Source organism: Rhipicephalus sanguineus, chromosome 3, assembly GCF_013339695.2.
Source record: "Rhipicephalus sanguineus isolate Rsan-2018 chromosome 3, BIME_Rsan_1.4, whole genome shotgun sequence".
In the NCBI taxonomy this organism is placed as follows: domain Eukaryota; kingdom Metazoa; phylum Arthropoda; class Arachnida; order Ixodida; family Ixodidae; genus Rhipicephalus; species Rhipicephalus sanguineus.
Window position 1 is genome coordinate 65,528,469 of NC_051178.1, and position 11,711 is coordinate 65,540,179.

The following is an 11,711-nucleotide window of genomic DNA, read 5'->3' on the forward strand; positions in this document are numbered from 1 at the left end:
GCCACTGCTGCGAGCGAAGTGACCTTCGTACGCTCTGTGACTTCAGCGCGGACATCGCGGGGAAAGCACAAGACAGACAACCCCCCGCTTCAGCCCCCCCCCCGCCCCCTTCTTTCCTCGGATAAGCGCACGAATGCGACCACGCCATGTAGCGCCATGGCCGGTCTAGAAAGGCGCGCGAGCGTTTCGTCTTACGGCCTTCGCTATCGAGTTCAACACAATGATAGCGTTTCTCCGCGGTTAGCGCCGCTGTTCAACGCGAGGGTCGCAGTGACCCTGCCGTAGTTATATGCGTTTTTGCTTGCTGCTTGAAAGTTTTCTTTCTTTCTGCGTTGCGCGTCTACTTTTGCGTGGACCGTAGTTGCAAACACAGCGGCTAGGGAGCCTACAACAGCGGCAGCGTTGCAGCGACAACACAGTGGTGCGGTAGCAGGTGGAAACAGACGCATTGCGAAGGCCGTAAGATGGAACGGAACGCTCGCGCGCCTTTACAGTCCGGCCGTGGTAGGGCGAAAGGAAACGGCGTTCGCAGGAGCGGGGCGAGCTGGCCGACGCCTTTAAGTGCGCCCGTTGCGCTTCTAGCGCCATCTCGCTGGTAATGAAGAAACGCTTATAAGCACCTGCCGTCTCTGAGTACTGCGGTAAAGGGTGGGTATATAACGCTCGCCGTTAGGCACCTTGACAACAATCTGCGCTATGTGGCATAGTCGTTAGAGCCACGTGCGGCGGATCAAGAAGGCGCTGGTTCAGAATTATCTTTTGTTTGGGACTTTTATGTATATATATATATATATATATATATATATATATATATATATATATATATATATATATATATATATATATATATATAAAGAAGGAAAGAAGTGTTAATTTCAAGGGCTCGTTTTCTTTGTTATACACAATATTAAGGCGAACTAACAGACAATAATGCCAAGGAAAGTATAGGGGATGTTTTTAGTAATAAATGTAAGGTAATTGTGAAGAAAGAAAAGTGGACGAAAAGATAGCTTGCCGCGGGCAGGGACCGAACCTGCGACCTTCGAATAACGCGTCCGATGCTCTATTTATATATATATATATATATATATATATATATATATATATATATATATATATATATAAGCATGACGGCGGCGACGGCGACAGTCCATATAATTGCCATCGCAATAACAGAGAAAGAAGGCCTGCAACTCGGAGGCTCAGCAAGTAACGACCGTAAAAGAGCTGTAGTCATATCCTGTGTGCATGACGTTTCCCTTAGACTTAAACATATCGGCGAAAAAATTAACGTGGAAGTGGTGTTTTCGGCGCCGGATAAGCTGCAGCGGATCTGCAATGCAGTCAGTTTGCTCCAACCGCTCGCCACTATTTGTTCAACCAAGCGCAAAACGCGGTTTGTGCCTTGTGTTGTGGGGGTTCTTTACTCGATGTCACTTTCCTGCGGAAAGAGATAAATAGGCCGAACGGGGCATGTCCTAATGAAAGAATAAAAGAGCACTATTACAATGTCTGCAAAGCAATCCAGAGGCAGGCTGGATTTCACTGCCAGGACTGGGGATGTTCCCCTAAATTTGGTTAGTGTGAAGCGCTGAAAAAGTACCTGTCATAAACCACGCGAGAAATTATAGAAGCACATTCTATAGCAAGGGCTGGAATCACCTGCTGGCCGGCTCGGCCGTTTCTTCTTTTCAGTGATGCGCTGTACCAGTTGAAGTTCGACAAACATACTCGGCCAGTCTTCAACATCCGTGTACCTAAATTTAGCTGCACGTTAAAGGACACCAAATGGTCAATATTTGCGGAGCCCTCCACTACGGCGTCTCTGATAATCAAATTGTGGTTTTGGGACGTAAAACCCGAAGAATTATTGGTTATAATAACTATCACACTATCACCACACGAATCAACAATTTTGTGTGAGACCAGCAAACTCGTTCGAAGCGCGGAAGTTTCAGCACAATTCAAGGCATTAATTAGGCATTTTTAATGTACGCCGTTTGTAGCTATCCCACTGCGCAAGCATCAAATCCAGCTTATGCGAAGGCTCTGACTTCGTCCATCGTCACAAACGAGTGCTTGAACAACACCGCCTAGATTAGTTCAAGGCCTCCGCAAGGCATTCATGACGTCACGCACATGAGACGGGTGTGGAAGTTGGCTTCCCCTCACTCGCTCACTCCATATGAGCGGCGCGTTGTCGCAAAATAAAACTAATTTCGCTCGCTCGTGCCGCGTGTAAACAAAGTAAATTAACGCGACTGCAGTACATGCAGCTACGGAGGGGGAAATCGTAATTTATTTTAGCCTCGCACCGCTATGTTTTTGCATGAAAGAGTTTTTCTTATGAATTTAGTTAATGCTTTTTTATATTGTGACGGATGCGAGATGACGGTTTAATGGACATTTACCACACGATCAAGCGCTTCTCGCTCACTCGTCGTCTTCATCTTCGGAGGGCACCGCGCTAGCTCATGTCCATGACGCACTGTGAGATGACTCTCCCGCGGCGGAAGCCTGGAAAGTATATTCTCATTCAAGGCAGTAGAGACATCTCACATACATGCACACTTGGCTGCTTAATTCGCATTCATTGAGAGCATTCGTCCAGTCATGTGACTCTTGCCAACGGACCTTAGAGAAGGGAAAACTTGGCAAAGCTGCGCTTCGACGCATGCCACTAATCGATACGCCATTTGAGCGAGTTGCCGTGGATATAATCGGTTCTTTGTTACCGATCTCGAGCAAAGGGATCCGCTATATTCTGACGCTGGTCGAATTCGGCTACGGCGGCCGAAGGGTTACTGGAAATATTTTGCAGAGTTGGTTTCCCGCGAGAGACCCTTTGTAACAACGCATCCTGTTTCACATCCAGGTTGATGAAGGATGTGAATGAAGTGTTAGCCATCAAACACCTGAGTCATCGGGTAAGGCCCACTACACAGAACGTCCGCTAAAAAGCAAGAAGGCAACAGAGAGCCCAACAGATGGCGTGGGCGGTACCATGGTCACATCACTGTCACGTGATACTCTGTGGTTATAAAAGGTGGTGGCTATACTGCATATCGGAGCATCTTATCGGGCCTGTTGGTAAACATCTCTATAAGTGCGGTATGGCGAAGATGCAATAAAAATATACTACGACATAAAAGCATGACAAGGAGAGTTTATTAAAGAGCAGTGGTACAACATATCTGCAAGACTGCAAGACATAGAAATGCGTTAGCCTGACGAAGGGAACGCCACCAGCTTCTCTGTTTCGTCGGTGTCCGCGAAGCGGATCTGCTTGATTTTTAGATGTGAAGCATCTTATGGCGGAGTTCAATCCGGTGGTGGTGGTGGTGTGCGGCGTGACCACCCTTACTGCGCATGCGCAGACCCTCTCCACTCCCCTCTCCTCTCCGCCTCTCCCCTTCCCCTCTCCACATCTACTCTCTCCTTCCCTGTCCCCTCCCCTCTCCCCTTCTCTTTCCCGCTTCCCTTTCCCATTCCCCTCCCCCTCTCCCCTTTCCCCCTCACCACTCCACCTCTAGAACGCGGGCTCTACATGCCGAAACACTCCTTCTCATCGCCTCATGGTCCCCTTTAGCGGGAGATGGTGTGATTTTTTTATGCAGTGCTCAATCCTCCACTGTCACTCAACTCTAACTTTTCTTGTTAGACGGGGGCGCTGATTTGTCCAGCTTGCTCTCTCCCTCTTTTCTCTGCGTCCTTGTGTGTCTATGTTTACAAATCCAATAGCATAAATAAATAAATGAATAAATAAATAAATAAATAAATAAATAAATAAATAAATAAATAATCCTCCGCTGTCACTCAGCTCCTAGTTATCTTGTTAGGCGGGGGCGCTGACTCGCCCAGGAACAAGGAGGAATTGACCTGAATCGTCAGCTAAGCCCAGACAACGTGGGGCAACCATTCGCCAGGTGCCACCATGTTGATTTTCTCCTCCGCGTGGAGATGCTCCGCCGCACCACAGGCGATTAAATTCATGCATGTCTTTGGGTCATCGTGCTTATTAAGTCCCTAATTAGTTTCGAAATTGTGAAGTGCATTTTAATACCCAAAACGCAGCATGAAAGCGATCAGTTATACTTGTAAAAATGGTTGGATCGCAATCTTTGTTATTCAGTGTGGATTGCAGCGAACATTGAATTATACCCTACGCAGGCCAGCAATACATTTCAATTTAATTGCGAAACAGCGCGAAAAAATAGGACAACGGAATGCGAGCGCATAAACACAACACGCTGTTGCAGTTTATTGTTTTGTACATCGCGCAGCTATGTGCCTGTGTTCCCTCATTCATATCCCGTGTTTCCGCACTGTTTCGCTCTCAGATATGTACCAGGTGGCCCGCCTACAATGAATATCAATTTCCTTTTCATAGTCTTTACGGAAGTCCCTTCTTCAGAATTCTTAAATCCATAGCAGTGATTCACGCGCGAAATAGACGGCACAGTCAGCGTTCGTACACTTCAGAGAGATTACCTTTTGTCGGATTGATCGCTAGATGGGGTATCTCTGTGCGGGGGACGCATACTTCGGGATACAGTGATGAGTGTAGTAGTTCATGCATCCTTTAGAATAATATACGATATTCTGTGCAAGAAGTAATCTGCACAACATTTACGCAAGCCCACAGTGAGATGCACTTGGAACATATGCCACCCGCACAGCATTTCACCTGTATTGTGTGCAAGGAATTCGTCTACCTGCCGAAGCGTACAACGGCGTTTTTTTTTTATTTACATTTAATAGCGTGTGTTTTGTGAGGCGTATTCTTCCTTGCCCGACATGTTTCTGCTGAACACTCAACAGTGGATTTTCTGCAGTGTCATTCTTATCTTGAGCTTTAACATGATTTTGAATGCGTAGTGCATGAAAAGCCCGTTTTCGGGTAATATCGCGTGAGGGTTTTTTGGTCTGAGTTTACATATATTCAGGTATGTTCCCACGTAAACTTACTTTGATGTCTAGCGCTTGTCATGTCTACGTCTGTTTATTTGGCCTTCGTTTTTTATGCGCCACTCATTCGATGATGATGATGTATGATGTTTATTGGCGCATTCTCATTCGAAGTCATGCATCTTTACCAACCAGCGCAACTTGCCGCATTAGCTAACTTTGACATCCTGCCTTGCTACAGGAGATTGATGAGTGCCTGTTATGTTTATGTCTCCCCTAATTGTCCACACACGTCGAATTCGGCAAAGAGATTCTGTGAGGATCTCCACCTTTTCGTAATGCGTATATTTATAAAAAAAAGTGTGTTGTTTACCATATTTCTCAACTTTCTTCGACCTGTTAAAGCATCCCGGAGTAAATATATTTTGTGATCTGCACTTGGGCTTTTTTAGAGTTCTTTGCGTTTGTGTGCTTGGCTTTTAGTTCAGCTCCAAACATTTTGTCACTGTTATACTTGCGTCATAGACTGCAAGCATGACGTAGGAGCCTTTAGTAGTGGCATGGTTATCATGTCCATAAACACGAATGAGCTCACCTCATTATTAACGCCTGGTTTCTCTCTATTCTAGGACCGGTTCTTACTTAGTACGGAACAGCTCAGGGACATTCTGGACTATGGCAACGTAAGATACTTTTATAAAATATCACGCAGAATCAGATTAGTGGAATATGCTCCATGAGCGTAGGTAAATGCAATTTTAGGACAAATGCAAATATATAACATCAATATAACCACTTTCTGGTGACCATAGCGCAACTCATCCATGCACATACTTTTGTTCCCGAACATAGATGTAGGTTTGCAGGGTTCATAGGAACGTTCTCGAGTAATCCTACGGTTCTTCGATACTGCGGTTGGCGAAAATATTTAAAAAATCATTAACAACCAATGTTCCTGGTGCCGACATTATGGAAAGTGGGCCTGTCTTCGTCAAAAAGATGGTTGGTTGAACCCTCCTTCATAGGAATCGGTATAACACGAAAGTGGAACTTGTCGTCAAAGAAGTAGTTTATTTTTTATGGTGCATTGGTATAGGCACCGTGCAGTCGAGTTTTCCCGTGTGACTGCAGCGCCAGAGCGAGCGGCCTAGCGAATAAAAACAACAACTTTGAGACGGAGCTGGTCAAAATGAAACGCGATGCGCGCGTCTCCCTCCCTGCATTAGTGGGCCGACTGTAGCCGGGCTACACGGGGGACGCTTTCGCGCGTCTGTTTTCTGCGTGCCCCCAACGGCCAATGTCAGCGAACTTGGGACGGGTCAGTGAGAGCAACGCAGCTCCCTCTGGTCAGTGGACAATGTCTACTGTTGTTTGTCAGATATAGCAGCGCTTGATGTGAGCGCATCGCACTCACGTTGACGCCTAGTGGCACATCTCCGTACCGATGCTCAATATGTACTTCTTCAAAGCGTCGTGAAATGCAAAGAGAAACGCTACGCGCGTCCTGTCTTTCCGCTAGCCTGGCCATTACTTCTCACAGGGCGAGCAGGGAACGCGGGTGCGATAGCCAGCCGAGCGTCAGAGAGCTATTTGTCGATATGGATGGGTGCAATGAGCGAGGCTTGCGCTCAAACCGCCACCTCCCGCTGTGTTAAAGCGTTGACGAAATTAAACTTGTATTGAAAACGCGCGCCGAATGGGACGGTCGTTGCAACGGTGCGTTTTTTTCGTTTGTTTGTTTTTATCGAGCCTGGTGGCACAGATGTCACTGCCCCGTTATAAATGGGACGCTCATAACATCCATCCATCCAAGATCCCTGTGAGAGGGAAGTGGAGGCAAGTATGAGAGATAAAAGGCGCCTTCATGTCGCCTCCGTAATGTGTTTGGTGGTAGCTCAGTGGGCTAAACGCCCGCCAGCCATCGTCGCAGACCGAGAGGTCATGGGTTCGATTCTCGTCAACTGAACTTTTTCTTATACTTTTTTCTCTTTTCCATCCGATGGCATTCATTTTGCTGACGTACTTCCGTGACGGAAATAGGTCATGAATGTCTTGGTGGACCCCGGCATAAAACACTTTCGTGTTGAAAACCGGTTGTTGCCTTGAAGAAGACAAATTCATTTGGTGAAACGTTGGCTCAATATAAGGCAGAATATATACAGGGTGTCTCAGCTATCACGCAACACAATTTAAAACAAGAGAAACGGCGTTACGCGAAGCGAACCTACTGCATATTGTTCCTAGTACACTGCAGTAGCCGCTACTAATTTTTTTCGTTCATGGGGTTTAATTAATAAGTCATAATTACATTTGTAACTCGACAACTACTCACCTAACTGTCGAAATGTCAATGAGGCGTATGTAGGCATCTTCAAATGGCATCTTACATCGCTATTTTCAACAACGTACTAATTAGGTGCTCATTTTTTGCCGGCTGATGAAGTAAATGTGAAGTAAAATAGAAGAAATTTCACAGTGAGCGTAGTTATTTGCAGCGCCACCGCCCTGGATTCAACAAAACGTATAGTATGGCCTTTGAGGTTTTTGCAAATACGAGACTCGGAACGAGATTTCACATTTTACGTTACTTTTTGTAGCAATACGTAGCAACCGAAGATAGCTTTAAGAAACAAATGAAAACTAATACAGCTATAAAAGGTGACCACTGAGAATAAATACCCACCATCTACAGATGCGATTCGAACCTGGGGCTTTTTAGCGGGAAGCGGGCATTCTACCCCTGCACCACTTTGTCGGAGCCGCACGCAACTGTTAAAACACGACACATAGCAGACTACTGATCGCAGCGCAAGAAACGGATTGAGACGCCGTTTGGGCTTCACTTTCTGTACATTGGTGCTGTGACCGTTCCGACCACTCCCTTGTTCTAGTACACTCTATCCAAACTAAGAGGCATCATTTCCAACCATCCATTCCTTTTATGCGCACGCGTGTCGTTAGGCCTACGGATGCCTTGCTCGCTCGAAAGATCCTAGATAGCGGGTACGCCAACCACCCATGACTACAGTGAAAGGTTAGGAGGACGGGAAGCTCATTTTGACACTTAATTGAGAATAACGATAGTCAGAAAGTACTAATTACCATAATGCACGGAGAAGCGGCTGTAATGGGTGTCGCCATGTTTGACAACTCTATTAGTTAACGCATATAAATATCCTGTGTTATGATCTCGCTATATAAACTACATACACACCATGAACCAAATGACGGACAAAGTATACGGCACCACTCTTTCTTTACACACATAATGCGACTTGTTGGAAACGCTATTATAAAACTTTCTATGCTGGTACGTACCCATGCACGCACAAATACTACCCAACATCATGGATGGTGTACTTTTTGACATATTTTTTTCTCTCCAACTAAAGCGATGCATCGACGACCACTTGATGACCACGGATTACTCTGTTATATTGGGAGCAGTCAGATACCTTCTCAAGTCTGCCAGTTTGGCTAGCCCTTTAATTTAGGGCTCAGCGTTTCCCATATTTCCACGAAACACAACTTCCTGTACGAAGCAAACGAATAAATGGTCTGCGATTATTGACTCGTTTATTCAACCAAATTAAGTCGGATTAGTCCACAGGAAAAATTATGTACTGCTGGTAGCCGGTAAATAAAAACTGCACCACTTTATTAACTGAAATTAACGCATCTATGACTGGTTCAAAATGTGCCATTCAAGTAAACCACGAATGCTACTTTTTTGGTATAGCTGTTTCTTTGGTCCAATAACATATTCTCTAAGGCTTAGATTAATAAACTGTGACGTGATCAACATTTTTGGCCGCTACCATTTCGCGCACTCTCGCACAAGAAACGAATGTGCCATTTTCAGTTGTTTAACATATACTGTATTACTCTGAAAAAAAATTATATTACAGTAGGGCAGGCATTCGAGCTGGTTGGCTGGGCATTACGAGAAGAACTGCGCTAAAAAGACAGGACGAAGGCGGTAAAGAGACCACGGCGCTGTGGTATGGGTCCTTTCCTTGTCCTATTTTTTCGTCGCTGTTTTTCCACACGTACTATGTGTTAATTAGAACTGCTGAAAGTTAACCTTTCAGTATGATAATACTGCCAGTCATGTCTTGGATGGTCAGATTCAAGCCTGAATTCGCGTGTTGTTCTTTGTGTTATTAGGCTGCCGGAAACATAGGAATGAGTTAATAATTCTCTATTTAACGCCTGCTATCACTCGATTTTGATGCCGTCAGCACGGAAATTTATTGCGTAGGCACGAGCACTTCCACAAGAGAGCAACAATGGTCTTAATAAAATGTCCACTTCCAGCTCGCCTGTTGAGCAGCCGGTCTGGTTTTTTTATGGCGTCTCCATAACGTCTTACATGGTGCTTGTAGCCTGATCATCCTCCCCGCGTAATGAACGCGTCAGGGCGCTTACCTTAGATCTCACTAAATAGGTACGTTTGAAGGAGCTGGCCTACACAGACGATGAACCAGCAGACTCACTGAACTCTACACCAGGGGTGTCAAACTCACCTCAGCTAGCGGGCCGCAGCCGCGAAATTTAGACCCGCGAGGAGCGGGACCGTGAAGAAGGCTGGAGTGGGGGGGGGGGGGGGTCAGCTTGACCAAGATGTTGGCTAACTTTGCCATTTGAATGAAGGCTTTTGCCACATCTCTGACGGGTATTTGACGTCATGTTCGAGAACCATATCGATACCGATTTTCAAGTTGCCTAAAATTTGTACGCCGATTCTGTAATATGCAGTTTTTGTTCCACGGTTATGTTTCAACACACGGTGACTGCCTGATATGCCTCACAAAAGAAATGATGTAGACTAGTCATGACTCATGAAGAAAATAAAAAAAATCATGACACGAAGACATGTGTGATGGCCGCGGGCCACTAGTGAAAGGTCAGCGGGCTTTTCGGTCGGATCAATGATTCCGCATGCGGCCCGCGGCCGCGTATTTGAGACTCCTGCTCTACGCGCACGGAGGAAACTTCAACACTTGGAGGAAAACTCCTGCGTACCGCCTCACCATTCCTTCAACTATAAGGAATTCGTCGCTTTGCCATTACGAACGCATTTCATTTATTTTCTTGTGGCAATAAACTTTATCTTTTGACCGGCATGATGTCGAATATTGATGTCGCGCTAAGCCTATAGTATATCACAGCACCTAACACGCCCTCTCTCTCGCGCCAAAGTCTTCGTCCTCGACAACATTCTGGGAAATTGCGTTCACCGACACAGCGCCGAAACAACAGCGATGGCTAATTGGGCCAGAGATCAATTTCGCACGAGTCAACGGAGCCCTGGCCTAGTGATCTACCTACGAGAAAGACGTACCACCCCAACACACCCTCTCTCTTTCCTATACTTTACCTATGTGAATAAAGTTTCAGCAATGCTCATTACTTCAAAAACACATGTCACTATCTGCATCACCGATAGACAAGGTCTGCTTTAAGGCGAAAGCCTTAGATTCCTCATCAAACGCGGAAATTGGCCGGTGTCCCGCGTCGGCGTCTCCCGTAGGCGGCGTCTCCTGTCGGCGTTAGTCATGTAAAAAAGCATATTCACGTGATGACATCATCATATGACGTCATGCTGCGGTACATATCGCCGAAGGTGTTGACGTCATTATGATGTCATCGTGACGTGACATCACATGATGACGTCATCGCATTAAATCGCAGCTTGGTCAAACGGGGGGCGATCACGGAGGCAGTGGAAAACCAGGTAAGTTGCCTCCGCTCCTGGAGGCAACGGAAAATTATGTTACGTGCACCAAGCTTTCGACTGAGAAATACATCGACTGAGAAGAAAAACAACATGGCTTTCGCCTTCGAGTCGTCTTAGGTGTGTGCATAATGGACCCTGTGAGTTTTGTCTAGTTTCAGCGGCGTGCATCACTCCAACTGGACGTCACCCTGTAGCCTCTTCATTTAAGGAGAACGATTTCCATGGTCGTAGGGAGAGTGACAGTGTTGCAGTGAAGCTATCGAAAAAAAAGAAAACTACGAGATAAGAAAGCAAGCCGAATGCATTTTAGTTGCTCAGGCGAACTATTTAAATTGGACAAACTTACTGTTTGAGATGCTGATCAAGATTATTATTCAGCTGTCTAAATAAACGAACGTGAATGTGAAATTGTACATCACCTTCTGCAGCTCCACTACTCGCTACATTTGAGGCGGCTCTTTTTCTAAACGACCAATGTCCACATTAAGAGGAACTCAGTAAAACGCAGAGGAATTCAAAATTTAGTTAGTTGGTAAAAGTTCTCCAACGTCTTGACAACAGCGCAAATTACGACACGGACAAAAAGACAATGGCGGACACATCACAGCGCTGAGTGCGTGGCCCTCTTGCCCATACCGTAATTTGCGCTCTTCTGTAGATGCCCAAGAAAAACGCAGTTGCTGGCTACTGACAATATGGGCCAGCCTGGTTCAACAAATCCCAGTTCGCTCTTGTTTCCAAAATACCTTAATGGTATATAGGATTTAGCCTTTCCTTGGTTGAGCTATATTTTTAAGATAACAGAAAATATTCCTGCCGAATATCCATACAATGTACTCAGAAATAGTTTCAAACAATTTTCATCTGTAGTAAAATAAAAATATCCAGTAGTAAAAATAAGTGGGACAAGATTGTCTCATTGTCTGATGAGAGCACCAACCGTAATCCCTTCACGATTCCCGAATGACAATGCCTCAAGCAATTGGGATGTAGGGGCAATTCCCAAACTGCGCACATAAACTGCTAGTGGACCTCATTTTCAATTGTGAAGGACAATCTACGC